Consider the following 27180-nt stretch of genomic DNA (forward strand, 5'->3'; position numbering starts at 1 on the left):
CCACTGCGTTAGCTGGAGAACGTTTGGTGTTGATTGTTTGAATAGATAACAGTCTGAAAGGTAGTGATATTTAAATATTTAAATGGGATATTATCTCTTAGTGTAGGAAAATCCCAAGGCTTGATGCGTCTCCAAGTTTCATTGTTAGTGTGTTTAAGAAAAATATCATGTTCTGCCCATCAATATTGAACGCAGGCACATTTCTGTGAAATTAAATATTACTTAGGTCTCTGCATTAGCTTTTAGGTTCTTAGGTGATTAAAACATTCATTTCTGAGACAAAAAGGGTCAGTTTCAGATGAAACATTTTTCCCTGGTTTAATTTAAAGCACAGCCCCTTTGCCTGACCCCTATTTTCATAACACGATAATTTTATCCTGTGTTGATTGTCTCATTTTTGAGAGGTGATATTGCACTTATAAATCACTTTCTAAAATACCTAAAGAAACAAGAATAGTGGGATTTATTAAGCAGCTTCTATACGTCTGAAATAATTTATTTTGGAGTAGTCCTTGGGAAATGTTCTCTTTCTTACTTTATGGTACTGTTTTACAAATGCAGCATCATGACAATAAATCAGGACTGAGCCAGAGAAGATAAGAAAGGGGCTTAGTGGGCTGTAAACGTAGAATAGAGAGATTAAGATTTGTTTGCCCCTTACCACGAAAATAAAAAATCCAGTGAACCCAGAATTTTCTAGCCGACAGTGAGTTGAAACTGTTTAGTTTTGAGCGGAAACCCTTGGAGCTGTAATACATCTTCAGAGGTCCCAGCAGCAAAGGGAGTAGATCAGGGAGTGAACTGTGTTGCAATTTCAGGTCAAAATTAAATCTTGCTGTACCCTGTTTTCAAAGCCTTTTTTCCGTGCCATCAGACTTCTCCCAGTGAAAGGCAACATCTTCTAGCCCCCTTTTTTTTGATGCCCTGATCGAGTCTGCCTTACTCCAGCACCAGCCCACAATGGCAGCATTCATCCCATAGCACACATATAACTCCTGTTAGCTTTGATGGGAGCAGCGCATGCACATGAGAACACAATAAAATCCTGGAGACAGAGCAGATTTTTAAACTCATATGGTTAATACCTCCTGCCCATGTGCCCGTCGAGCCGTAGCCCACTCGGTGGTGGCCCCGTGAAGCCAGCCGTGCTTCAGGCATCACTGCGTGACGGTGCAGGGCGCGCAACATGCTACAACCCTGCCCGAAAGTCAGCCACCTTCGGGTGGGTGTTTGCAGCAGAAAGCCTCCAGATCAAGAAAGGGGCTTGTTGGCTAACACTTCCAAAAAGAGGGGATTTATTGCTGCACGGGTGGTAGTGGGAAGCCAGCCTGGGAGCGAGCCTTGCCTGAGTGCTGCAGAGGAGGCATGCAGAAGAGTTGTCTTTGTTCCAGGACCAACGTTGCTCATGCAAATGCTGGAGCCGGGAGCCTCTCTCCTTGCTGCTGCTCTTTGCTGTAGTTCATACCAGTTTGGGCGTACGCAGCTATTTCCTGCCTTGGCTGCCATGTCTTTTGGTTTGAATACAGTGACAAATGACAAACAATTCAAGGTAAAATGTTCAGACATTGGTTAGACTTTTCATCTAAAAAAGTAGCTTGAGCCTTGGGATCTTTTTAAGGCATTCTCATGAAAACATTTTGAGCTGCTGAAAATACATGAGCTACGATTCACTGAGAGCTATGGGCTGGTATTTTCCTCTACAGCTCAGAAGTGAATAAGGAAAATACAGGTGCAGGTTGCTGTCCCCTTTGGTGTGTCTCTTGTCCTGGGATGTCCCAACATTGCCCTTAGATTGAATTAAGCCTCCCAGTGCCTCTGCAAGGGAGGAGGCTGCTGCTCCCATTATGCAGATGAATACCAAGTCAGAGCGGGTTTAAATCAGCGCTGAAATTCCCATGGCAGGATGAGAGCTGGAGAGTGAAGGTGGATTTGCTGTGTGCCAGACCCTGCTCCTGGCTCCAGCCCGTCCCTCGGGTGTCAGGAGATGGAGCCCCTCGTTCGAGGAAAGGAGCTGTACCCTGATGGGGAAAAACCAAAGCCACTGCCACCTCTACATTCCCTTATCCCTTCAGCATCGTCATCCAGAGCACCCTCCACGCCACCGGCCTCTGCACACTTCATTCTGCCCCACGGACCAGGTCTCCATTTACATGATATGGTTCTTCACTGCTGTTTCTGTCACTTTATTTCCTTATTATTATTATTTTTCCCATCAGTTTTTAGAAGTCAAGGGAGTTTTCAGCCACTGACAGTGGGGTGCAGGGAGCTAGAGAGGAGAGAAGCAGGGATGGGTGGACAAGAGCAGGCAAAGAGATGGCAGAGGCTGTGATGTTGGGAAGACCGATGGAGTGGGCTGCAGGGAGGCTGGGGAGGAGGCAGGGCTGGCTCATTTGGGGAAGGCATGTTATTTTTTGTATTGGTGACAAGAAACAAACAGAAAATTCTTAATACAGTGGTATTTTTTTTTCCTACCGTCCGCTCTTTTGCTATGGGAAAAGAGGAAGGAAAGAGGAGGAATGGCGGGAGGGAAAGAAAATAGATGTGATTTTCATTGAGAAATTGAAATACTTAGGAAAAAATAATCAAAGAGGAAAAAAGATGTTTTCCTTGGAAAGAGAATGACTTTGCCCACTGTGAACATCCCAGCAGTGTTACGGTGTGGGCAAGCGGCTGCTGAGCCCTCCGGGAGTCCGCAGGGAGACCTGCTGGGCTCGGGCCACACCGGGGCTGGGACCTGGGGGCTGTGGGGACGTGGGGTAAAGCAGGGGAAGGGGCAGAAAAACGCCATGTATCAGCGGCGATCGCCAGCGAGGGGGGTGCCCGCTGGGTTAAGGAGCTGCTGTGAATAAATGAGATTTCAGAAGGGATTTGGCAGAACACATTTGACAGAAATAAAGGGCGATCAAGGTCAGAGCCCAAGAATCTCCAATGCAATGCAAACATATTTCCATAAATATTAGATAGTGGCTGAGCAGGCTGGGGGTATCTCTGCTTATCAGGTGGGACAGTGCCCGGTACCTGGGTGCTGCGCTGGGCTGGGGGGAGCCAGGAGCCCCCGGTCAGGGAGACAGCGCTGCCCGGAGCCCACCACCGCCGCTTGGAAACACTGAAACTTCGTGCTCCTCCAAGCCCAGCTGAAGGACGTTGCCATGCTGGGGCATGCTGAAAAGTCAGCCTGTTTTCCCGTGGTGCATGCTGTGGGGCTACAGCTGCCCTGCGCCTGTCCTGCTCTGCCGTGTCCAGGTGAAATTAGGGCAGAGACGTGTATTTTTGTGCAGGGGAAGCATCGTTGTGGACATATGGCAGCTGTCATCAGCAAACATTGGCTTTGGAGCAGGTATGTAGAGTTTGATTGGAGAGACTGGCAACTGTCCCCGTGTCTGCATCTTCCTGGTGCTTCTCATGGTGAGAATCTTTGTGGCTATTTTAAAGGCACTAGCATTTCCTTGAGCCCAGTGGGATAACTTTTTCTGCTCACAGCAAGCTGGAGCATCAGCTCAAGTGAAAAAAGGCTGCAGCCACAGCTTGGAAGTTCTTTGTTTCATTTTGTTGAGTGAAAGCAGATTATTTGAAAAATATTAAAAATCTCCAGTGACAAAAAGCACATTCATGGTGTAAAAATGTCAAATTTCCAGTTACCTGTGGAGTGTGTTTATGTAGAGGGGCGAGAGTAAAGGGTAAATGGGGGGTGAATTGCAGTACCAAGGATGAGTGCAGCCCTGAAATTCCTGAAGAGTTGGTTGGTTGACTTTGCAATAGCTGTTTCCCAACGCAGTGGGGCTTTGCTGGGGAACAGAAAGGAAAACAGTAAAACAACTCAGCAGTAACCCACCTGCCTGTCTCCCATGTGGGAAATGGAAAGGAAAAGTAGCCCTTTCCCAGAGCTGGGGTGTGCAAGGCCAGGCTGTGGGGATGGCATAGGGCTCCAAGGAGAAGCATCTTCTCTGGTGGCCACCAGAAGATCTCGAGCGAGGTCTTCCTGAAGGCACATTGCAAGACCAGCCCCCTGGCCAGCTATCGTGGCTCTGCAGGTCTCTCCCCAGCTCCCATCCTTCCCAAGATCGCTGCTCCCCATCAAACAGAGCAGCATTTCTTCTTTATAACCTGAGACGGAGGCAGTGGGAATCCACACAGTTTTCTCTGGATAGCCCAGGGTACGGCCCTAGGAAGGCGGTGAGGGTGCTTGGTGGTAGGCAATGCTGTGGATGTGGACGTGGCTATACAGATGGAGGATGTATGAAAGACGTGGACGTGGCTATCCAATGGAGGATGTATGAAAGACACCAATTAGGTGTTGACACAAAAGCCAAGTAAAAATGCCAGTCTTTTATCTGAGTCGTTGGAAATACATGATCCCAGCAGGCAATGCAACTTAACATGTTGTTGGTAAATACTTCCAATACATAAATTTTTCAATAATTTTAAATCACTGTCCTGTTAAAATAAGTTATTTAAAGTAACCTATACCCCAATGCAATGTACATGCAGCAGTGCCCTTTAGAGCAAGTTTGTGCTCATCAGAAGGGCCTTAATAAATAAACAAACAAGAAGAGCGGCGGTTGGGCAATGCTCAGCCAGCTCCGGCAAACCGCAGGCTGGCAGCCTGTCACCAGTAGCAAAAACTTCACAGAGTCCCCCGTGTTTCAGTCCTGGATAAGTTTGTACTGGTAATTGTGTGTTGTGTGCTTTAGGTTTTGACTAATTTGTCTTTCTGCTTATTAATGGTTCGGTATTTAAAAAGTAAACTCCCGAACATGAGCCCTTGGTGGAAAATAGTAATAATACAACCATACATGAAGGGTTCTTTGTATTAAACAGAGCCCTGTTTGCAATTCCCTGCTAGTGTTTTTCTCAGAGGCAATAAATGAAAGAAATATGTCTTTTTAAATTTTATAAAACTCAGAAAAATGGTTTTAAACAGCTTTTCTTCACCTCCTATAATTATTTATTTTCAAACAGTCCTTCAGGGTAATGTTCCGTTTTCTTATTTCACACTCCTTTTTCTCATAAATGAACCATCACTTCAATAAATCATTATGAAAACAGAGACTAACACAAACCCTGAAAGGTTGAAAGATTTATGTAACACATTTATGTTTTCCATTTTCTCATTCTGGTACTCCACTGCTAAAGCTAAGCTAATAAAAGCTGCTATTAATATTTCTTGTTGCCTAGCAACCACAGAGAGGGAGTAATAGCTTTAGCTAGAAAAATAGATGACCGATAAGGAAAAATTCAATTCTTTTATTATCTCAAGGGAAAATGGGCTTTTACTGGAACATTATGATGTACGAGTGTGAAGTTGAATACAAAGGATATTTTTTCAGTTGTTTTTCTGTTTTTAATGAACGTTATTTTACCTTCACAAACTCGTTTAAGGCATTTGCCCCACCTACTTGCGAGCTTAATTTAGCAACACCCACACATGCTTCTGGCTTTAAGTATCTGTTGGCATTTTCATTTGAAAGCCCCCTTCCCTCCCCCCCTCCCCCTGAGCTTTATCGCTTGGTCATAAAATTTCACTCCAGGTCGGAACCTGGGAGACAAGATTCCCAATCAAAGAGTAAATTGTTCTTGTATGTATTTAAAAACGTGCTTTCTCAGAGGAAGGGGCACATATTGATAGTTACTTTGTGAAGTTTTAGCCGTCGTGGCTGAGCTCCCTGTGTTTGGGGATGCAGGAATGCTGCTGCTCCTGCCCGTGCTCTCCGAGCAGCAGCTGCACGCTGGAGATGCAGGTGCAGAGCTGGTGCCTATGGGAATACCAGTCCTCCTCTTGTGTGGGAGAGGTCTCTCCCTGAGCTTCCCAGTCATCGTGAACACCAGTACCAGCTCCCTGCAGAGCAGCAGCCCCTCTTTTCACTTAGCTGATGTGGATGCTTCCGAGTGGTTCCTGCCAAGTGCTGCTGGGAGAGAATCGGGGTGATGGGAATCGCAGTCAGGTCCCAGCTCTGCGAGTGCTCAGACAGCAGCAGAGCTTACAAGGACTGAGCTGTGCATGAGAAGAGGCAACCTGAGGGACCAAGCTCCTACCAGTGCGCTTGCATGGTTGGTCCTTGGGTTCACCCATGGGTATCCCATTTCTGAGATACAAGGAAGTAAGGTGTCATGATACACTTTTCACACAAGTGAACTGTTGTGATAGCTGAGAAGCAAAGCAGATGTGGGTTTTGCTCGGTAATGCAAAATTTACTCCCCAAACAAGGGAAAGGAAGAAGGCAAGGTGTCACCTTGGCCTGCAGCATCTGGAAGAGGGTGACCTTCACCTCCCAGGGTGGGGATCTTGCATGGGAACCTGCCTTTTTCCCTGAAAACCTCTCAGAGCCACCTCCCCGCAGGAGAACTGCTCCTCAGCAGCTCAGCTGGGCACAAGGGGCGGCTGCTGGGACTCCGGTGACCCCCAGCGAGGTGAGACCCCAACCTTCTCCAGAGGCAGCTGCAGTCCCAGCTCCCCTTCTGCACTGGTCCATCCCCTATGGCTCCGGTCAGTCCCCAACAGAGCAACAGCACTTAACAAATTAATTTACTTTGCAATAAGCCAAGTTGCTTTTTCCAGTAGTTTAAAAATCCTATTTTTGTCTCGTGCTGTGAAGTCCCCTTACTTCAGCATGCCTCCTGCCTGCGTCTGGCCGGAGCTGCACATGGAGGAGGGCCAGGACAGAGGAGAGGAGATGGGGAGCTGGCGCTGCCGCTGCGAGAGCATGTTGCACTTGTAGGGGAATGGCCAACGGATTTTCCAGAAGTGATTTTCCAAAAGGCAGGTAGGTACCCAGCTTGGGGAGGACACCATTCCTGTTCATGTCTTTGTCTGTCTCCTCCTTGGTGCTTTATAAAGTGGGTTTTTGCTCTGCAGACAGTCTCCTCCTAACAGCCTGGATATTCAGAGAAAAGAGGCTTGATTGCAGCCTCCAGATTTTATGGATGGCTGAAGGGTCTGGCTGATGGTCAGCACCTCTCAGGCCCGGTTTCCCTCTGGCATATCTGTATGGAGGTGGACTCTGAGGCCTGCGATACACACAAAGTGCTTGGTGTTTCCTGGGAGGCAGCAAAGGTCTTCTGAGCTTTGCAGGCTTCGATGCCGGATTCCTACCTGGGGGGATCTTGCCTCGATGTGACAAATCCACCTGGCACCTCTCAAAGGATGAGTCGCGTGGGATTACTGTGTCCTCTAGGAGGTCTCACACTTAGGAGATTTTCTGTGATATCCACCTATAAATTACTTTTGCTCTATATTATTTCATCACTATTATTATTATTATTATTATTATTATTATTATTATTATTATTATTACCACCGATACATGCTCTTACAATTGTAGTGTCATATATATTATACATACCTGGGCCAGAGCCACAGCTGCTTGACACTGTGCAAAACCTACAGGGAGAGAAAACCTGCCTTGGAGAACTTACTACCTACAGAGGCAAGACAGAAAAATAATATACAGGTGCAAAGTAATAGCCAGAGGTGCACAGGAGATCTGCAGCCTGTAAAACACAGTGCTCTTGCACCCACATGCCCTTGTTCATCGCGCCCCTGATCCAGATTTCTTCTTCCCCATCCGTCCTTCTTCGTGCTGCAGCCACTGCTACATGCTCATGTCCACCCTTTTCTTTCTGTCCCATAACAAGGGGATGTAGGAAAGCTTTAAAATGCGCTCTTACCTACAGCACCACATTGTACCGAGCTGGAAGGGTCTTGCACAGTGGGAGTCGACGTGTGTGTGTAAGTCTGGCTGTAGAAGTGTCTCTCTTGTCTGTGTCTCTTGTTTTTGTGCTGCAAACTGGTTCCTTATCTCCCCCTACTCATCGCTTGGCCAGAAAGACAGCAGGTCCCATCCCAACGTGGCGTAACTGCTGCTTCCAATTAAGCAGCGTCTCTGCGCCACATGGCCATTTGGTTGTGCTGCACCTTTTAACTATTCCATAGAAATTTGTCCTCCTAATCTTTCCTTTCTTCTCCTTGAGTTGGTCACTATCTTTCTGATAAGCTGGTGGCTCTGGGGCAGTCCCACTAGTTAAAGAGTTGCCTTATCAGCCATAAAATAACCGTGCCGTAACCGCGGGGAGGGTGCACATGTTGTCCCCAGAGCATATGTCAAGTGAGATGGTCCCTCTTGTTTGCACTGTGCTGCACATTGCCTGCTGTTAAGCATTTGCGAAACAATTTGGTTTGCTTTTATAGCAATTTAAAATATTACCAATTGCATTTAAGTTTGCGTTTAAGCAAACTTCTTTGGAACAATAATCAGCGCTATAAATACGCAGTTTGTGTAACACCAATGAGGATGCTCGTTGCGAACAGCATGTATGTATTAGTAGTGTAATTAAAATATCAATTACGCCGTGTTGACAGTTTGCCAAATAACTGGCTTTTGTGCACAGTAAACTTAATCACTCCAAAGTCTGCTCACAAGACCTGATGCAATCTTGATGCCAAACTAGTACAACATAAAAACAGCATTTGCTAAAGCACAGCTTCGATATTACTTTGCGTAATGGTGCTGCACTCCATAGCTGGTATCATGTTCTGAAAATTATCTTTTAATGTACAATTTGTATTGCTGAGAAATGTCACTTACTTTGCAGAACGTCTCGCCAACATAAAACCTAAGATTTATTCCTGTCATTTTTTGTCTCCTATGCCATGTTGGTAATAAGAAGTCTACTTTATGTGTGTAATGCTCATGTCAGTTTTGAAATTTGGGGTTTCATAAAAGACAGTAGTATAAATAAAACATGATATAAATTAAAAATATAGTGGAAAATAAAATCTGTGAATTACAGTAGCAGATAAGATGAATACGGCATCAAGGAGGTTTTCAGAACAATATCAAATAACTGGAGTAAATATGTTCAGGATATGGGATGGATCTTTTCAAAGAACTGATTGTGATCTTAAAATGTGTTTGTCTCTAGTATGCAGACATGTGAATGGATGCCTGTTACCTAGCCTAGTTTTAACCCTTTAGATTTAGGTTGTGTACTCCTGCAGGGTGACATTTTTTCCCCTTCTTAGCACACAACCTCACTTCAGCAGTTTTTCTGGGTGAGTTTAAAAATGCATTGTGCTGACATCAAAAAAATCCAGCAAATGAGAATATGAAACTTCCATGTTTTGAAAAATGAACTAGAGATTTGGAAGGAGTTCCTTTGGACTCTGGGATGTGGCTTTGGGGAAGGAGTGCCCCAACGTGGCCAATTCCCCATCTCCTCATGGAGGATTTGTCACCCTGGCCCCAGGAGCCAGGGGACGGTGCCTGTATGGGCTTTCCCCAGCCACTCGGGCTCTGGCGTGCTTGTGGGACCATCTCTGCCATCTCCTTCCCTCCTATCACAGTTTGTAAAAATGTGGGAAATTATGTCAAAAGTTAGCAGTAGAAAAGATAAAATGATTGAAGAGTCAGCTAACAGTCAGAAAACGTCATAATTACCTTTCCCCATGCAAACTTATTTGGGGCATTACAGAGAGTCTTCCCCTTTAACTGCAGCATGAGATAACCCTCGTCAGACCATCTTTGCTTAAAGGTTGGTGGTCTTTGGCAGAAAGGTTTCAGGTCCTGTTTGGACCTCAGAGACCCCAGCCCCTGTGCTAACAGTAAGTAAAGTTAACACTAATGTGTTTCCAGGGAGTCTGCTAACCAAGGCCTGTGCTTCCCCGGCAGCCCAGGCTCTGCCTATGTACCGGCACTGCAGAAGGTTCACGTGAGAGCTGCAGTTTCTTACTTCTTCCTCTGCCTCTTACTGGATGTGCTCAACCCTCTTGCAGCTGGTCAACCAGAATCTGCTCCCACGCTCCCAAAAATCCTGTCTTTCTGCCTTATTTTGTGCACGTGGGTCAATGGTGCAGGTTATCTGAGAACTTATTTTTGTTTGGATCGTGCACAGGAAAGTAGAGTAATTTCCAGGCAGCAGTAATCCCCAAAGCACATGTCTCTGTGCCTTGCCCTGCATCGCATTCCTGCTCGCTGCTTGTCACTCCTCACTTCTGTCGGCGTGGGGGTGCAAAATGAAGCTGAGCTTTCATTGCCACCCCTCTGGAGTGACAGTAATGGTCTAATGCAGGGAAGGTGGCTTTGCCAAAGAGACAGAGTTCCCTCCATCCCACTGGGTGCTTGTGCCATATACTCCCCTCGCTTGGTGTCCTTTCTGTCCTGTGCTAGGCTCCCCTCTTCGCGATGTGCACTTGTTTCCGTAGGAATAACGAGGAGAAGTGGTGGGTGCGGGTCTGTGCCACGCGGAAGAGCCTCCAAAAGGCAAGAGAAGGTTTTTAATTTGCGTCAGAACCTCTGCTACACTGTCAAGTCTTCATGCTCCCACGTGTGTTTACACCCCACATCGTAATGCAACCTAAAGTCTTTTTTGAAGTGCATCAGGCAGCTGTGAATAGAATAATTTTTGCCAGTTTTAACCGTCAGCAACTGGGATGCAGGAAAAACTGTGTGCTGTCAGTTATCCCACCAAATTAGCATGTCTGGCAACTCTTTGCCATCCATCTTGCACATTTTGATCAATGTTGCAGCCCATCTTTAATTGCCCTGATCCCTTAGATCAATCATATTTAGCTCTTAGCTGTCATTTGCCTCCTCTTTGCATGTTACCAGGTTGCATTAACCTGCTCCAGCAATTACTCATTGCCCCGGATTTTCCTTGCTGACAAGGAGGGTCCGTGCAACTTGGAGGCTCATTTCCAATCAACACTCATGCTGCGTTACATGGCTTGCTTTCGGTTGCCTTTCCAGAAGTTTCATACTCAAATGGCCCTGCGGTGGCTGGTTTCAGAGGCAGAGTCGGTGCCGTCCCCGCAGCTCAGCTGCCGCCAGCACCCGCCCGGGGCAGGAGAGCACAAAAGGATGGAAATTTCCACGGCTTTTGTTTCAGTTGTAGAGGTTATGATGACTGTTCACTGCTGTAGGTGTGTGCACGTTGAGTAAGTCTTTTTTATTATTTAAATGGGAGCCGTTTTTAGAGGCAAATAACAGAAAGTGCTAACAATAAAAATAATAGGCTGTAACAGGCTTTGTTATGCAATGAGGAGATCAAAGAGCTACATCAGCCACTCGGCTGATCCCTCCGACTGAAGGGAGCAATGGTTTCTAATTGGTAGGTAAGATTTCCTCAGCTGGTAAATATAAGTGGTAATCCTAGCCTTTTCAGAGGAGGTTTCTCCTGCCTGTGGACTCGGTGGGGGTTGCTGTCAGTGTGAACAATGGTGGAGAGCAAGGGAGAACACAAACATGAATCTTGAGTCAGGTTTCCCTTTCTTCAACAAACACCCCAAATCTCTCCCTGCATTTTACCAGTGGGGTGGGTGTGGATCTGGATAGGTCCAGCTGCCAAATTCGGACCCCCCAGGAGACCAGAGGTGCTGAGCCGCTGAAGCACACCCTGAAAAACACAGCTCCCAGCACTCCTGTCTTCTGCCTTAGTAGTGCAGGCTGAAGCACTTTACATCCCCATAGCCCAGAAAAATCAAAGTTACCATTTAAATGACGAATGCTACTGGAGTCCTGCCTCTGTGAAGAGATGTGGGATGCAATGTCAAGAGAAATTATAATGATTGCTACAGATGCAGCTTGTCACAGAAAGAGAAAAATGTTTCTGCATCTGATGCATGGCAGCGAGCCAGTTGGTAATGTTATATGTCCGAGTGTTTCACTTCGGCTCTGCCGGCTGGAAAGCATTCCTTAATGCTCTGCCTGGCTGTTATATTTGTCTCCCAGCTCTGCAGAATCCCATTAGGAACCTTCCGTTTACACCATGGAAATTGTTTGGTCTCTCTGAACGGCCGCACAAGGGAGGGAGAAGTGTATTGCTGCAATTCTTCAACATCCGTAGAAATTGCCAGTGTTATACTTCTCACTTATCTCTCTTGCAGTGGGCATTTCTCATTATGGATCGAGATGTCCTGTAACCTGCAGTAGGCAGCTGTTAAACACTGTGGTGCTGTTAGATGGAGCAGGATCTGCTCCCTTCCCATCCAGCCGCCGGCAACGCAGCACCCAGGGCTGCCACCCGGCAGAGAGGCACTGATGTTTTTTTGTCTGAGGCCTGCTGCTTTTGTGTTGCTTATTGCTTTGGAGTCGGAGTCCAAAGGCAGATAGTAGTGGCCAACATGGGCAGCCCCATGATGGGCATCATGCCCTTGCAGCTTGGGGTTGCGTTGAACACGGTTCCCCCCACTGACCGATACCCCTTCCATCTAGTTTCTGCAGAAATTGGTAGCAGAGCAAGTGGACATCACGGGGTGACTGGCAAGCTGGAAAGAACATGCCTTCTTGCATGAGGTGGATGAATTTGGGATGGTTTGAGGTGTTGCAGCAAGAAAAGGGAATAGCAAAGAGTGCAGTCAGTCAGGGAATGGCTGTCCTGACCCAGGACGTTTTCTGTAGAGGAGAATCACATTTTGCCAATCATCTCTCCCATTCTTTATTATGTTGTTGTCTGGCTAACAGGAGAAAAAGCAGTGAATAAACCCCCATGCACATCATGATTTGTGGGGGTCTCTCAAGTTTTGTTGTTGCCCTGGATGCTGTGTTGTTTATGCTTTTTTGTTAACGATGCTGGATGTAGGCGGTGAGGAATAAAATTTGAGGGTGACACAAAGAAATTGGACATATTTGGGACAGGAAAAAGGGAATTCAGAGAGATTTAAACATAGGAGGGAAATGGACTGCAGGGTTGCTAAGGCAGTTTGTTGATAAATGTGAATTAGTGCATGTTGGGGAGAAAAATATTCACTACTCGTAAAGCTTGCAATGTTCTAAATTAAATTCCAGAAAACTCATGGGCTGCTCCCCAAAAAACCCTACACAGGGACAAGGTGTTAGAAGACAGGAGAAATTCATGGGGGATTTTTGGAGAGTTGTATTACTGTGTACAGTGCTGGTCAGCCTGTCTCAGGCAAGAAGGAGAAGGAAGAAAACGAGGCTCAGACAATAGAAACAGAAATTATCACGGGCCTGAAAATCTCCTCTACAATGGCAGATGGTAAGTTTAAGAAGGAGGTGAATAAAATAACAGAAATTATAAAAGTGCATAGAACAAACAAGCCAGAGCAGCTAGGTCAGGAATATCCCTTCACAAGGAAACTTCAGAGGAATTGGAATTTGGAAGTTCAGAGCAATGAAAGAGAATACTTTTTTCCACACAGGCCAAGATAAACTCTGGGACTCACTGCCCCAGAGAGGTGAAAATGAAAACACCAAAAAGATATTTTTTAAATGTTTATGGAGATAACAAAAAGATGGAGAGGTGCTGTAGTAAATGTTAAAATGCATGTTGGTGGTGGTGAGGAGGTAGTTGTTACATGTAAGAAATCCAAAGCTAATTTCTAAATAGAATTAATCTGAAGCTGAGGAACACCAGGTCCCATCTCACCCATATTGTGTCTCATTTGGGATAAAGTGCAGTGGAATTGGGCCATGTCTGTTTTGGGCTGCTGGTAACACTTTATACTTACTGATTTTGCCGTAGACCATTGTTAAAAAAAAAATGACTGAATCAATACTGACTCTGCTGTCCTTCTTATGTAGCAACGCGAGTGAGATCTGTGTAGTTTCTCTCTGCATCCAAAGCCTAGATCCTCTTTACCTTGACAGAGTAGGGATGGAGGTTTGGGCACATTCCCAAATTAAACCTCGTAGCGTTAATAACTTCTTATTACTTGAAGCATTTTTAGTGTGTCTCATCAGCATCATTTTCTCTAACGCAAAGAGAAGGTCTGTCCCATTGCTCTTTTCCAGTTCGTACTAATGCCAGCCCATTGGGATAGACCAGACTTTGCAAGCCACCTCTTTGAAGGTGAATTTTTCATGTGTGCATGGTTTGCATGTGCAGAAATGGTTCTGGAAGAGCCGAGCTCCAGTTGTTAACACAGCGCAGGTTTCACGTTCTGAGTGCAAAACATCCATCTGCCGTTGCCAATCCACCTGCTTTATCGCAGAAGGTTTCTGCCCAGTGCTGGAGACAATCCTGCGCATAGGTCCAAGTTTCTCACTAGTTGGGCTTTTTCATGGCATGTTTCCAGTTCTATATCAGTTTTCCGTGTCTGTCCTAGAGACTCTCTGATTATTTCAGCCTGTGTTTTTTAGCAACAGTCTACAGACAGTTGGCCATCTGGTTGGCATTAATCTTAAGGAGGAGGTGGCATGTTTACCTGCAGTAAAATCGCTTTCCTTTCAAGACGAGTCCTGTTAACTTTCATGTTCATGTTGAGCTGAACTGAGGACATCCAGTTCTGGTAAGAGGAGAAAAGAGGTGAAAACAGGATAGCTAGGACACATTCCCTTCCCAGCTGTCCCTTGTGCAACCCAAAGCTGGTATCAGCAGCTGAAGTTGGGTTCTTGCTTTGATTTCTATGTCTTGGCAGGCATGGTGAGATAGCAAGTACCTGCCTTCTCACTCAGGATGACGGGGCAGGCCACCACTCAGCCTTCACAGCCAGCTGGGTTTGATTTGGTTGGTAGTATTGGCTGTTCTCTCTTTTGGGAAATCCATTCCTTTTTGAGCTTCCGTTTCATGATAGGATTTGTGGGTACCACAGCCTAGCTCCCCTTGCAACTGTCCCATAAGAACATACATTTGGGTTCATTTTTCCTATAACAGAGCTGAAGGAACAATCAGGCCTCTGAGGGATGCAGGAGGTCTGGAGGTCCATGAGAAATGTCCAGAAATGACCCACACCATGGAGCTCAGAGATGGTCTGGGCATTGAGCAGGTATTTGCTGGAAACAGAATTGTCTTTATGGCCCTAGAAGTGAGTACAGGGCTCTCACTGGGGTGTCTTAGATGCCAGGCAGCTGTAACTGAAGAAGCAGTTTAATTTTTATGCATCTGCACTGCAGAATGAAGGACAGAAAGATCTGTACTTATGGGTTCTCCTATTGCCTCCATCCCATCAACTCGCTGAGAGGACCAAGCACTTCTTGCTCTGCTTTGTCCTCTTGCGGGGGGGATCCTTGCTTCTTCAGTGGCTATCCTTTGCTGGCAGAAATTCAGCCCCTCCATGGTGGCCAGTAGATGCTCTAGAGCATCTCTAGAGCATCTACAGAGCGTCTAAGCAAGAGTTGCCCTAAGAATGAAATCCAAACAGTAGAAGCCAAGACAGAAAGAAAAAGGTTTTCTAATCCTTCCACAAAAGCAAAGACTGAACTGGTGGAGTCCTGGTTGTGCTAGGGACCCGTACCAGCTGTGTCAGGGAATTTGCAAGGTGGATTAGAAATCCCTGTCCCACCCGGGGTATGGCTGATTTTGAACGTCCTTCTCTTATAATTCAGCGTCTGTGGCTCTGCCATGCTGTTTTACAAGGCAGATATCCAGTTCCTGAAGGGATGGAAGCCAAAGTTCAGCACCGAGTATTATGCCCTCATGAGGGTATTGTATTAATGACAAGTGGGAGAGCAACACCACTGCTGATTTATGGGATGTGTGCATGTGTGGCTAAACAGCATGGGTCTGTAAACATTTCCTCTGCTAACCCAGTGGATATTCATTTTGCAGTAAAGATCTGTAACATTAAGCTGGTTGTGGAAGGGACTCTCATGTGGAATAGTACAAGGTCCAGCAAGTGGGACTTCTAAAAGCAGTTTTTCTCTGGCTTCTCACAGTCACAGAGCATTGATGAAACGTGGCCTGATAGAGCTTCCCTGATGTGAATTTCCAAAGAATTTGAAGGGTAAAAGCCTGAATCTGCCAGGATCACACAGAGCTGCATTTCTAAATTCCTTGCCTGAGCAAGGAATGGTTTGCGCATGCATGTCTGTACACACTGCTGTTGTGCACTAGCTTCAGGTCTGCACAGGAAAACTTTTGGCTGTGGCATTCCTGCCTTTTGATTTTATGCTTTGGGTCTTACGCCTCAAAAATCCAGGACTAAATTGAGGCCCCTTTGAAAATTTGGATTTCCTGATCCATAATGGTTGGTTGGAGCTGGAATTCTCCTGAGTGACAGTTTGCTTCATTCCCTTTTGCTTTGCTTTCTCACTGAAGTAGAAAAGTCATATACAGTACAATGAATTTAGTGCAGTCAGCAACAATTCAGCCATGCTGATTTATTTGAGCCATTCACTGAGAAGTACTGCACTTCTCTGGAAGTGTTAGTGCCCGTGAATTTCATGTTGATTTTTACTGTTGCCCATGAATGGTCAAAGGTTTTAGTTATTACAACCAGATTTTTTGCTCTCGTGTCCTCTGGGTGATGCTGAGCTCCGTTATTCATCTGTCCTTGGAGTATGTGTGCATGGAAATGGAGGTGGGTCTCCAGCTGGAGGTCGCTGTGAGCAGTCAGGAGTGGGGGTTCTTGCAATAATTTTAAATCATGTTCCATTGTATTTACATTTTTGCAGTGTTTGTGTTGTATGGGAAGTTGGCCACATGATTACAATAAATAGGTGTGAGGAAGCAGCCAGTAACATTTTTGACACCCAGTCAATCACCTGGCACACTCTGATGCCATGTACACCATGAATAATAATAACTGGACTTCAATTATAGTTACATTGAAGGTTCGCTGGGGAAAAATTAGATTAATAACTACAATTATGGCTGTAGCAAGATGTCTCCTTTGTAGTACATAATCTACAGTAATTTAAAAAACATGGATCATTAAAATCAATACATATTGCAACCAGACTTTATGAGCTTGATTCTCCCTTACATGAAGACGTGTCAGTCTTGTCAAGAGCTGAGAGCCAAAGTTATGGAAAACAGCATTAGCTCAAGGAAGGTTGGACTTACTGTTTCCTCCAAGAAACCTTTTCCTAGTTCACGTCTTTCTTGTATTTATCACTGAATAGAAATGCAGATGTTTAACACGAGCAGACTGGACTTCTCAGCCACTTTGGCGCGAAAACAGTGTAGCCAACAGTGCTGCTAAGCAGACAAGGCTTGAGCGTGTGTCTGGTCTATGGGATTGTAAGGCTTGGCTCCGTGAGCCCTTTCCTTTGGGGCCAGCGCTGTGAAGTTACCTGTTTTCCAGGGAATGGGAAGCTGGTCCTGCAGGATGGTGCTTTGATCAGCAAAGAAGCATTGTGTGATATTAGGAGTCCAGGGCACCTGATCTGTGGCAGCATGGAGCAGCAAGTGTTTTTTGAGATCGGCAGGGTTGTTTTTATTGAGAAAGGACATTGCCTTTGAGCTGACTGCTCTAAGCCTGCATATTACAACATCTAAATAGCCCACCATGGGAAAAACTGAGGGCAGCTAGTTATAGTACAAATAGACATTTAGGTGACTTCAAAGCCAAAAAGACCAAGAACATAGAGATACAAAGAAGGAGAAATCCCCTGCCCTGATGGAGACTGGGCCAAAGGCACTGAGTATAGACAGTGCCCTTCTTGCTGGAGGGTCTGACAAGGGAGTTAGGAAAAGTCTTTAAGAGATAGTAGCTCACAGAGTCCTTAGAAAAAAAATTATGTTTATGAAAAAAACAGGTTTTCCACCCAAAGCCGAGTGCAGGGCAGTGTCAGTGTTGAATTATGAGTATAAAAAAATACTAAGCATTGAGCCTGGCCATTTTGTTAAAAACATTGCAAATGTGGAAAATGCCTCCATTGATAAGCCAACTTTGTGGAGTGATACCCAGGGTGGGAGTTACTCACCAAGCCTGAATTAGTCACCCAGGTTTCTCTGACAGTGGAGAGGCTCTTCTGGAGTGTGATTCCTTGACTCTGAAACACCTACCTTGGGATGGAGCGAATGTCTGTGTAGGGATTCGAGGAGGACTAGACACCCAGCTGAGATGCATTAGTCCACATTTTAGGTGCTTGTGTTTGCACAGATGTTAATTTTTCCAGCTGTCCATCGGAAAGGAACAGTTGCATGTTGAAAGTGAAGGTTAATAAAATAATTCACATTCTGTCCTTGCAACACACTGAAGAGACATGAGTGGACATGAACATGACGAGGAGCAGCTAAAGTTAGGAGTGAGATCCTCTTGTGGGCAACCAGTCCTGGTCCTCAGCGGACAGGCACCAATGCTGCAGGGATGAGCCATGGCTGAGATGCAGGAGGGAAGGGGCGGGAGGGATAGGAGATAGCTGCAGTTTGCAGCCTCTTCACCCGATACACAAGAAAGGAACACAGCAGCATTCCTGCTGGTATTGCAGGAAGGGATATTCCTTGGTGCATCATCCCCCTGCAAACATTGACTGCAAAGGCAAAGCAACAGGATGAGACCCTGCAGTTGTGCATCAAGGGAAGTTTCTTGTCTTCACCTTGTGTTTCTGAAGGGCTGAGGCAGCCAAGTGCCTAGTCTGTACCATGGTACTGCAGCTCAGCCCTGGATGGTTTAGCCACATAGAACTGTACACAGGGTGAGGGTAGCATCTGGTGACATACAGTTATGAATATACGCAGCGTATATCCTGCCCTCTGGCACAGTCAGTGTTATCACGGAATTTAGAAGAGTGGCAGAACATCCTAGCAGATGGCATCACCGATGTGAGTAGGTCCATTCTTGTGCAGCCGTGGAGGAAATAAGGGGTGTCTTGAACTTTGCATCAATGCCAGGGAGTTGAGCGAGACTTTTTTAAAAGGCAACATTGGCACTTGCCCACAAAACCTGGTGTTTGCCAAAATGGCCAGAACCAAATTCTTCCACAGGTTCAGAGTGTCTTTCCCACTTTCTCCTACATCTACAATCTGCCAAATGTCACTCTCAATGAACCCTCCGTCCTGCCTTTGCAGATTCTGCTTCTGGTGTGGAGGCAGCCCTGGGAGCCATTGGTCTCACAGGGTCCATGAGGCAAGGAGGCCCTGCAGAAGCAAAAGGGGACGCCAGTAATGATCCATTCCAGTTAGGGTACTGGATACTAGGATCTACCCACTGCAGTTCCTCAGGGCTTCGGGGAGAAGACGCCTCAAGCTGAACAGAGTAAAGTGGCAGTTTCCAGTTTACATGAATGCAAATTGCGGGGTTGGGTGAATTATGGCAGAGTTTGTAAGAGCTCAGCCAGCTCCCCCTTCCTAAGAGAGGCAGAACGGGCCCTGGATCTAGGAGCATAAAGGAACGCGTGTCTGAATCATGCATTGACATCACCAGGAGCACTGCAGCTCCCCGGCTCACGTCAGAGCTGAACTGATATGGTTACAGGAGACTGCATGGCTTTTAATATTCTGGGAGAGCTGCTACAGTGGCAGAGAAAATTATTCATGGATCAAAAAAAGAAAGGCATTAGCAGTACAAAGTGTCATGATTTTCTCTGTTCTACCGCAAGTTTGAAACGAGATGCCAGCTGCGGTACATGAGAAATAGCTTGAAGAAACACAAACAAAAATGCACTGATTATTCTTGAAAGACCCTTGCAATTCAAGCCAAGGTATCACTTACTAATTTATGGGGAAGTACAACGGGTGCACAACCCTCCGCTGACTCACAGGCGGTTGATCTGGAACAAGAGGCATCGCAACAGAAGAGCGTAACAGTCGCATGCTTTATGTCACTGGAAATAAAGGTTGAGGTGAACAGAGGAACTGCCAGCGAAAAAGCCATAATTAAGAGATTCCAAACCAGCTTTTTGTCCTAGAGGGGGGACAAAAAAGGAATACAAAGTTCACAGAGGAGACAGTGGTTCCTGCCATGCACACAGGGGAATAGAGGAAGGAATAATCTTCCCCGTGAGGAATCAAATTCAGATACCAACAGGCAAATGCCACGCTGAATGTTGAGTCCTGTGGTGGAAGCATAATGTTAAAAAAAGAGCAGGTACAAAATTACCTTAATGCCTAAAATCTTTTACCAAGATGTGTTCAATGTTGAGTGTTAAGTTTGGTAAGGTGCATATTGCCAATGAAGCCGCGGGTGGTTAGCAGTAGTCCACTGTCTCCACTGGCAGAAGAAAGTAAAAATGTATATAAAATACTTGTAGGTGTCTGCTGGAGGTACTGTGAATGCCTTTTGGGGTTATGAAAATCTGAATACATTGCTGTAGGAGAAGCATGATTGTAAGTTACTTTCTAAAGGGTCTAAAATCCTTCAAGTGAAGGATTACTGTGTCAACTAAAATGTGTTGACACAGTAATAACTTTTTAATAGCGTTGTTTCGGTAAACTTCTGCATTTTTGAAGTTGTTCACTCAGCTGATCGATTTGTAATTAGCGTTTAAACACTTTGTGAATATTCATTAGCTTTGCCACTGTTCCTTGGAGAGGAAAATCACTCTTGGTCCCCAAGAGGGGCCGAGGGGTTGAGGCGCTTGCCGGGAGCATCTCGGGAGTGAGCTGAGAGCTGATGGGGGACCCTCAGCCCAGCTCTCCCTGCGGCATTCCGCTCACCTCGGGACACGAGAGCCTCAGACAGGATCTTGATTACACCAGCAGCCAGCACAATCTCCTCCTGAGATAAACTCCTTGGCCTTTGGTCTTTTCGTTCATCCACTTGCTAATAAGATTACCCCATGCAACAGAGAGACAGCGATATTATCCCCTAAGTAAGCAGGCGGGCTTTGTCGTGTATATGAGAATGTCCTGGCTGGGTGTTTGCTCAAAAAAAAAAAAAAAAAAATCCTTATTTTTCTGGAAATAAAGGAATGGCTGAAAAAGCTGTTCTTTCTCAGCCAGCAGCTCCGATCTGTGCGGGTGAAAGTCAGCGCCCGTGAGGGTGCATTTGAGTACTAGGGATTTCCCTGAGTCTTACCGCATTGCTGGAAATACTTTGCAGCCCTGCGTGATGCTGAATCTTTGTTATCAAGTCTCCGCTACCTTCGATCTCATGTCACCGACCCTGTTTGCAAGGATGGCAGTTGAGAGGGGGAATATTTTAATTTCTGAACTAAGCCAATGTTATGTGGTGCTGCTGAAAAGCCACAGATGCAGCGTCCCACAATGCCATTTTTACAGTCTCTTCTCAGAGCGGGACCTTGCTTTTAAATGAAAAAGTTCAGTCTTAAAATAGAAAACCACAGGCTGAATTATACAGTCGCTTGATAATTATTTTTTAGTGCTGCTGCTAAAAATGCCTCATTAAAAGACTATAAGTCACCACAGAGTGCCATCAGGCTACCACACACAGAGACTTTATTTCCAGCTGCATTTTATTTCCTAATTTTGGCAGGCCAAAGTCTTGAGATCAGAGAGTAAATATTTACATCTATCTCTATTTATCTCTAGATTTCTGTATCTTCTGCGTGGTGGGCGCAGAGCACGGTGCGGGTGGCGGACCGGGATGCCAGCTCGGCGGTGGTCCCCGGGGGCTGCGGGGTGCCGGGTGGAGCATCACTCGGGGACACCCCGAGGCTGTCACCCCAAGATTTGGCCGGGGCAGTTTGGAAAGCTGCGGTGCCAAAGCCGCGACATGGGTAGATGTGCCAGGCTTTGAAAGCGTGCCAGTCGCATGTTCAGAGGCAAACAGGAGGGAAAGGATATCCGACCGATATTAATTATGACTTTTGAAGCTTTGCCTAATTACATTGTCTCTCTTAAGACAATGACACAAATATTTATGAGTGGGACTTTTTATTCTCATTATAATCAGTGACATAAATAGGTAACACCTTTATAAAGAGTTAATAAAAATGTGTCAACACAGGCTCGAGCACAAACTATCGAGCAGTGTGCAGTAAAACATTCCAGTGTTTATTGTATTAATTGAATATTCATGAGATGCCAATTTAAATTACAGTTCACAACTGTTGCTGTGTCTAATGAATAATTTAAACAAGTGTGGCCAAAGAGATTTCAACGCTGTATTAGCAAACTGCAAGGGATTAAGCAACAGAGAATTTATAATTAGCTTTGTATATCCTATAATAAATTCATTGGAAAGATGGTTTTAATTATCCCACATGTTAATTCAGAATTCAGTGCATTAATTTTCGATTGAAAAGTAACCCTTTCTTCCCAGATAATGTATTTGTCTCTTCTTCGTCTTCTGCGTCTCAGGAGCAGGAAATTGCAAGTGTGGAATGGCCCGATCTTTGCAAACCTTGTCCATCATGACACAGCATTTATATCTGCCCGTCTCAGGTCTGGAGTAATTGCTTTTTTGCATTTCCAGCTGGGGAAGCTGAGACAAGTGAGATCATATCCCTTTCTACAAGTCTGGATCCCAGAATCCGGCTGTAGCTTCTATCTGCTACGGCGTGTCCTCTTTGATACACTTCTGGCTACTTGGGAAATATTGTCTATTCCTGGGAAGCAAGTCTGCGAAAGTGATAAAAGTTTTTGGCAGTCATCTCCTATAAGCAGCTTTAAGTTTTTGTTTAAGAAACAAGGATGCGTGTAAATAACAGTCTAAACCCCAAAGTTTGAGCTGAGATTGCTGCATTTTTTCGAGCAGAACAGGAATAGTTTTTTCTCTGTTTGGCGTGTTTGTGAAGTGCTTTTTCTGCGGGAGATGGGCCCCTTTGCTTATAGCGACAGGGGCCGCACGGTCCCCGCTGTGCACCCCCCTCCAGGGCAAGGAGGGCAGCAGCCCCTTGCCACAGCAGCCTTAGGGGCTGGGGACTGTGCTGAGCTATCATGGCTTTACCCTCTCTGGCTGCCGGTGGTAAAAAGGGGATAGCGATTTCCTCAACAGCATCAATTGTGAGCCCCCCATGGAGATGCTAAGCCCTTCAGATGGGTGAATATTGTCTGTGCTTTCCCCTCCACCTGCTTTCCCTAACCTACCGTCTTTGCTGTGCTGTTCAGCTGTAAAGCCTGTTCATATGTATAGAGACAGTGTAGCTCTTGAAGAACCTGAACGCTTGTGCTGAAACTCGCTGGACAGGAAAAAAACTGGGAAATATTCCAGGGAACGCAAATCCTTGCACCTACGTGAAGCCACCCATGCTCAAATCTTGGCTGGGAAACTCAGAAGGTGTCTTTCGGTGCGCATCAGGGAGGAAAGTGCTTCCTTTCCAGGTGGTTTTGTTTAATTCCAGGTCAGCAGGTTAATGAGATCTCTGGGATATGCGATTTGATCTGGAATGTAAACATTCGCTTGGCATGTGTCCTTGATGTCTGATCAGATGGAAGAGCAAATGCAGCACTGAGTGTGGCATGCCATCCAAAATGTTTTGGTGACACAATGTGTAAGACAAAATAGCGATCACTTTTTTAAAGAGCCTAATTGAAATGTTTTCTGTTGCCTTTGAGTCCTGCCATATCTATCAAATCAACAGCTGGGCACCGAGGGTAACGTGCCTGATCCTGAGGTGGAAGCTCCTTCAGCTCCCTTGGGAGCACCGAAAACCAGGGCTGTCCCTGGAGCCGCCGGCACGGCAGAGGCAGCATTCAGACTTCCCCTAAGACCTTAATTGCTGGTTTAGTGCCTCTGTCTTTTGGGTGACTGGAGTTATTTAAGTTGATAAATGGATAGCATCGCTGTAATGCAGTATGTTGTCGTTGACACTTATTGATTGAACCTCAAGACTCAGTTGATCAAGCTCCCCAGTGCCAGCATGTAATCCCAGTGGAAAAAATCAAACCTTTAATGGGGTTATGCGTTACTCTTGGTTTTCCACTTGGGGTTATATGTTTCAGGAGGGAAGGAAGTGGTTTTGATGGCCTGAATACCTGATGTTACCTGGACTAAATGAAGACTGGCAATAGGAACACTTGTTATTGTGGTAATCCAGTCTTGGGTGGACCCAAGCCTCATTTAATATGGCATATTTCACCTCCAGGAACTGAGTGTCTTGATGTTAGAAGGAAACAAATGAATCTCTGAGGTGTCTGTTATCCATCATGAGGAAGCCCAAGAGGACAGAGATACTGCTGGACTGAATATTCTTTCACCGGTCCTCCTTAATACACTACAGCTAATCTAATAAACTGTATTGCACAATGCAGGCAGCACAGCAGCTCAGGTTAACATTGCTGCTGGAACCTAAGTAAGCACTTCCTAAAGTTGTATGGCTTTAATTCCGCATTTATGTAGGTTTTTGCATGTCTGTAGTTTGTGTTGGAATAGCATCTGCAGTTATATTAGCTAGTTAAGAAATGAGAGGGGTTTGTTGTTGTCGGGAGTCAGAACAGAAGTTACGGCATCTGGCTCTTGTGGCAGGAGTCAGTGCTTGAGTTTCTCTTCTCTGTTCCCTCCTGCAATTATTTTTGTACATACAGAGTCATTTGGGCTTTTTGCACCTATTTTAAAAGTGTTCAGCATTTGCTATAATTAAAGACGAGAAGATAATAGGCTGCCTTCTGTTAACAGTTTGCGTGATGCAGCAAAGTCATCGCGTACCTCGCAGCTCTCAGAGGTTCCCCTCTGCAGAGCAGGTAAATGCCGTGATCATCATTTTGCTGACAGGGAACTGATGTGCGGGATATTCGGTTCCCTGTCTCAGATTGCTCTGGCAGAGCTGGGTTTTGAAACTCAAATAGTTTCCCAGCGAATATTCAGCCACAGAACTATCCTTCTTTCCGGGACGCTTGTGTTCTTGGTAATAAGAGACTCCTATGAAACACTTACTACAAACCAACACAATAATCTCAGCAATACCTGGCCACAGAGGGATGCCGAGTTGGGGGGCAAAAAGGGAGCAGCTCATTGCAGATGTGTAAGAGAAGTGATGTGGTCTGTCTGCAGGTGTTGTATCAACACTGTGGAACTAAACCCTTTCTAATACCACAGGCATTTCTTATAGTTTTTGAAAAGTGGGCTATTAAACTTTGCAATAAAAAAAAAAAAAAAGCTTTTAAAATTCATTCACAGAGTTTAATCCCACAGGAATGATTTTTCTGTGTAGTCTTCACGTTTTCCTGTTTTATCCTAAAATCACCTCTTTTTCTTCTTCTTCTTCTTCTTCTTCTTCTTCTTCTTCTTCTTCTTATTCTTATTCTTATTCTTATTCTTCTTCTTCTTCTTCTTCTTCTTCTTCTTCTTCTTCTTATTCTTATTCTTATTCTTATTCTTCTTATTCTTATTCTTATTCTTATTCTTATTCTTCTTTAATGCTCCATGCAATGAAACGTGGAGGCCTTGTCATTACTTTTGAGTCTATTGCTTTATGTGAACGCAATACCTAAAATGTCTGAGAAGAGCCAGGAGAGACATTAACCAAAATGAACTGGACTGTGCAAAAAGGCTTCAATAAGCTGCCAGAGCTCCCAGGGAGGGGCCGATAAATTCTGCAGGAGATGACGGGGCCAACGTGGCTGCAGGTCCAGCCCGTGGGTGGGAAGGTGGGCTGTCACCAAGCAATGCAGAGCCATGTGGCCAGCGGATCCCCCAGGGTGCTTTCCCTTGTGAGCAGAACAGAGAAGGGCTCTGTGTGATCCTGCCTCGGCAAGGACACACGACAGAGCACGCTTTGGCCCTGTCTATGTTGTTGTCCCATTTGGCAGGCAGGATAACAAAAATGAAATGAGTAGCATCCAAGCCACCAGCAGCTTTTTGCCATATCCACCAAGAGCCCTCAGCTATCCTGAGCCACGCTGGGGGCTGCGAAGCAGCAGAGCTTGCGAGGGACAGCAGCTTCTGTACGGCCTCGGTGGGGCCGGCTGCGGTGCAGGAGCTCTCGTCCTTCCCGCAAATCAGGCAGACCTGAGTGTGCATCCTTCCAGCCTCCCCCAGTGCCTCCCATTGGGGTACTGGCTTCTTGATGGTAGACGGGCTTTCTCCATTACTCATTTTTCTCCTTTTTTCCATTTTGCTCATTTTTTCATTTTTAGTTTTTGGCGTTGTCCTTTGTTGCATAGGGAATGGAAGGGGATGTCAAATCCATTGCACTTTCTGAGAAATTGAATTCTTGCTTTCTGGCCGGCCCTACTGCCTTGCTGGGAGTGACGGGAGTGCCAAAGTGTTTGTGGGAGCAGAGCCCGTGGAGTTGGACTTCTGTCCATCTCAGCAGTTCAAAATCTTCTAAAAAGGAGGCTGAGCTATAACTCAAGATGTTAAACATATAATAACATCAAGGATCTGGTAAACGCACCAGGAAAAGCAAACTCCTCCAAGGAGTCTCTGTAGAGCTGGAGGTATGAAGTGAAAAACTTTCTCTCTCTAGTATTTTCCTGCTTGCCCTTTTTTTTTATTCCTAAGGTTATTTGCATGAAACTGGATCTCTGGTTCTCAGGAATCTGTTTCCGTGTCTCAAATCCTGTCTTTGACCCGTGGGACGGCTTTGCTGGCCAGGTGATGGTCCCCCGGAGTGCACAGCTCAGGATCAGATCCACGTGCAGAGGGGACCTGGGAAGTGTGGCCAGGGACCACCCATAGCACCACGTAAAGTGTGGTCTCTCATCCCAGCCCTGGGAAGCACGCAGCAAGTCCTACTGTAGAGACACTTATTTTCGTAGAAGGGTTTAACACTGGGTTCTGAATCCATCTCCCCACCAGTATCCTTGGGATTAAAAAGTGAAAGCCGAAAAGTACAGAAAATCTGATGTATAAACAGCTCTCACACTGAAGGGGTTTTTCCCCTTGCTTCCCATGGGGGTAGCTTTGCCTCACCATTAGACCCATACAACACAACAAAAATACTCCCCGAGACAGTTCGTCTGCTCCTCCACCCATCTCAAGTGCAGAGGCAGAAATCTGGAGCAGGAGATCATTCTGGGGGGGCTTCAGGGCCGGCGCAGACCCTTCCTGCTCCCCAGATCGTCTCAGCCCCCTCGGTCCCTACACCTGCACACCTGTAGGTATTTCCCATCTACCCCCTTTGCTTCTTTTCCCATACGTAGCTGGTTCTCGCTGGCTTTCCTCCTCTTGCCAACACACACGAAGGGGATGTGACAATTACTATGAAGTTTTATACCCACTATGGGCTGGCAGGGGGCTCAGGGTCTGGTGCTATTTAATTACCTCCCACTGTCCGTTACAGGGGAATTCTGGCCCCAGCTTTTGGGACGTGATGGTGTTATGCCTGGATGAGCAGCAATTGCCTTCATCTACAAATGTTTTTTGCAAAATCGCTAAATAATGTATTCAGAAAACATGATGGAAATTAATGGAATAGATTATTTGCAAACATGTTCACTGAATTATCAGGCTTGTTCTTTATCCGTAAAATAATGTACTTAAAAAAAAATGAAGTTTATTGAATACGTTATTTACAGACTGTTCTCCAGCTGAGAGCTGCAGGAACACCAACAGAGCGCACATGCGTCCCGGCTGCTTCCCAGTGGCTGGGGGCAGTTGCTCCTCCTCCAGACAGATGCATGGTCCAGGACTTTGCTTGCACTTTGCTGGACCATTTTGCTCATCCCTGACCTTGGGAGAGTGAGTTTGGAGAGGTATGCGTGCTGGCCCTCCCCTGC

At 45.8% G+C, this 27180-nt stretch overlaps 1 protein-coding gene across 2 annotated transcripts in view; it reads left to right on the forward strand.

The window, feature by feature from the left end:
- TOX2 (TOX high mobility group box family member 2) overlaps nucleotides 1-27180 on the forward strand; it is a 156571-nt gene that overhangs the window by 93311 nt on the left and 36080 nt on the right. The gene's annotated exons all lie outside the window — the stretch shown is intronic.

Source organism: Nipponia nippon, unplaced genomic scaffold (genome assembly GCF_047370975.1).
Source record: "Nipponia nippon isolate SJK-2023a ecotype South Korea unplaced genomic scaffold, ASM4737097v1 scaffold_13, whole genome shotgun sequence".
Taxonomy (NCBI): domain Eukaryota; kingdom Metazoa; phylum Chordata; class Aves; order Pelecaniformes; family Threskiornithidae; genus Nipponia; species Nipponia nippon.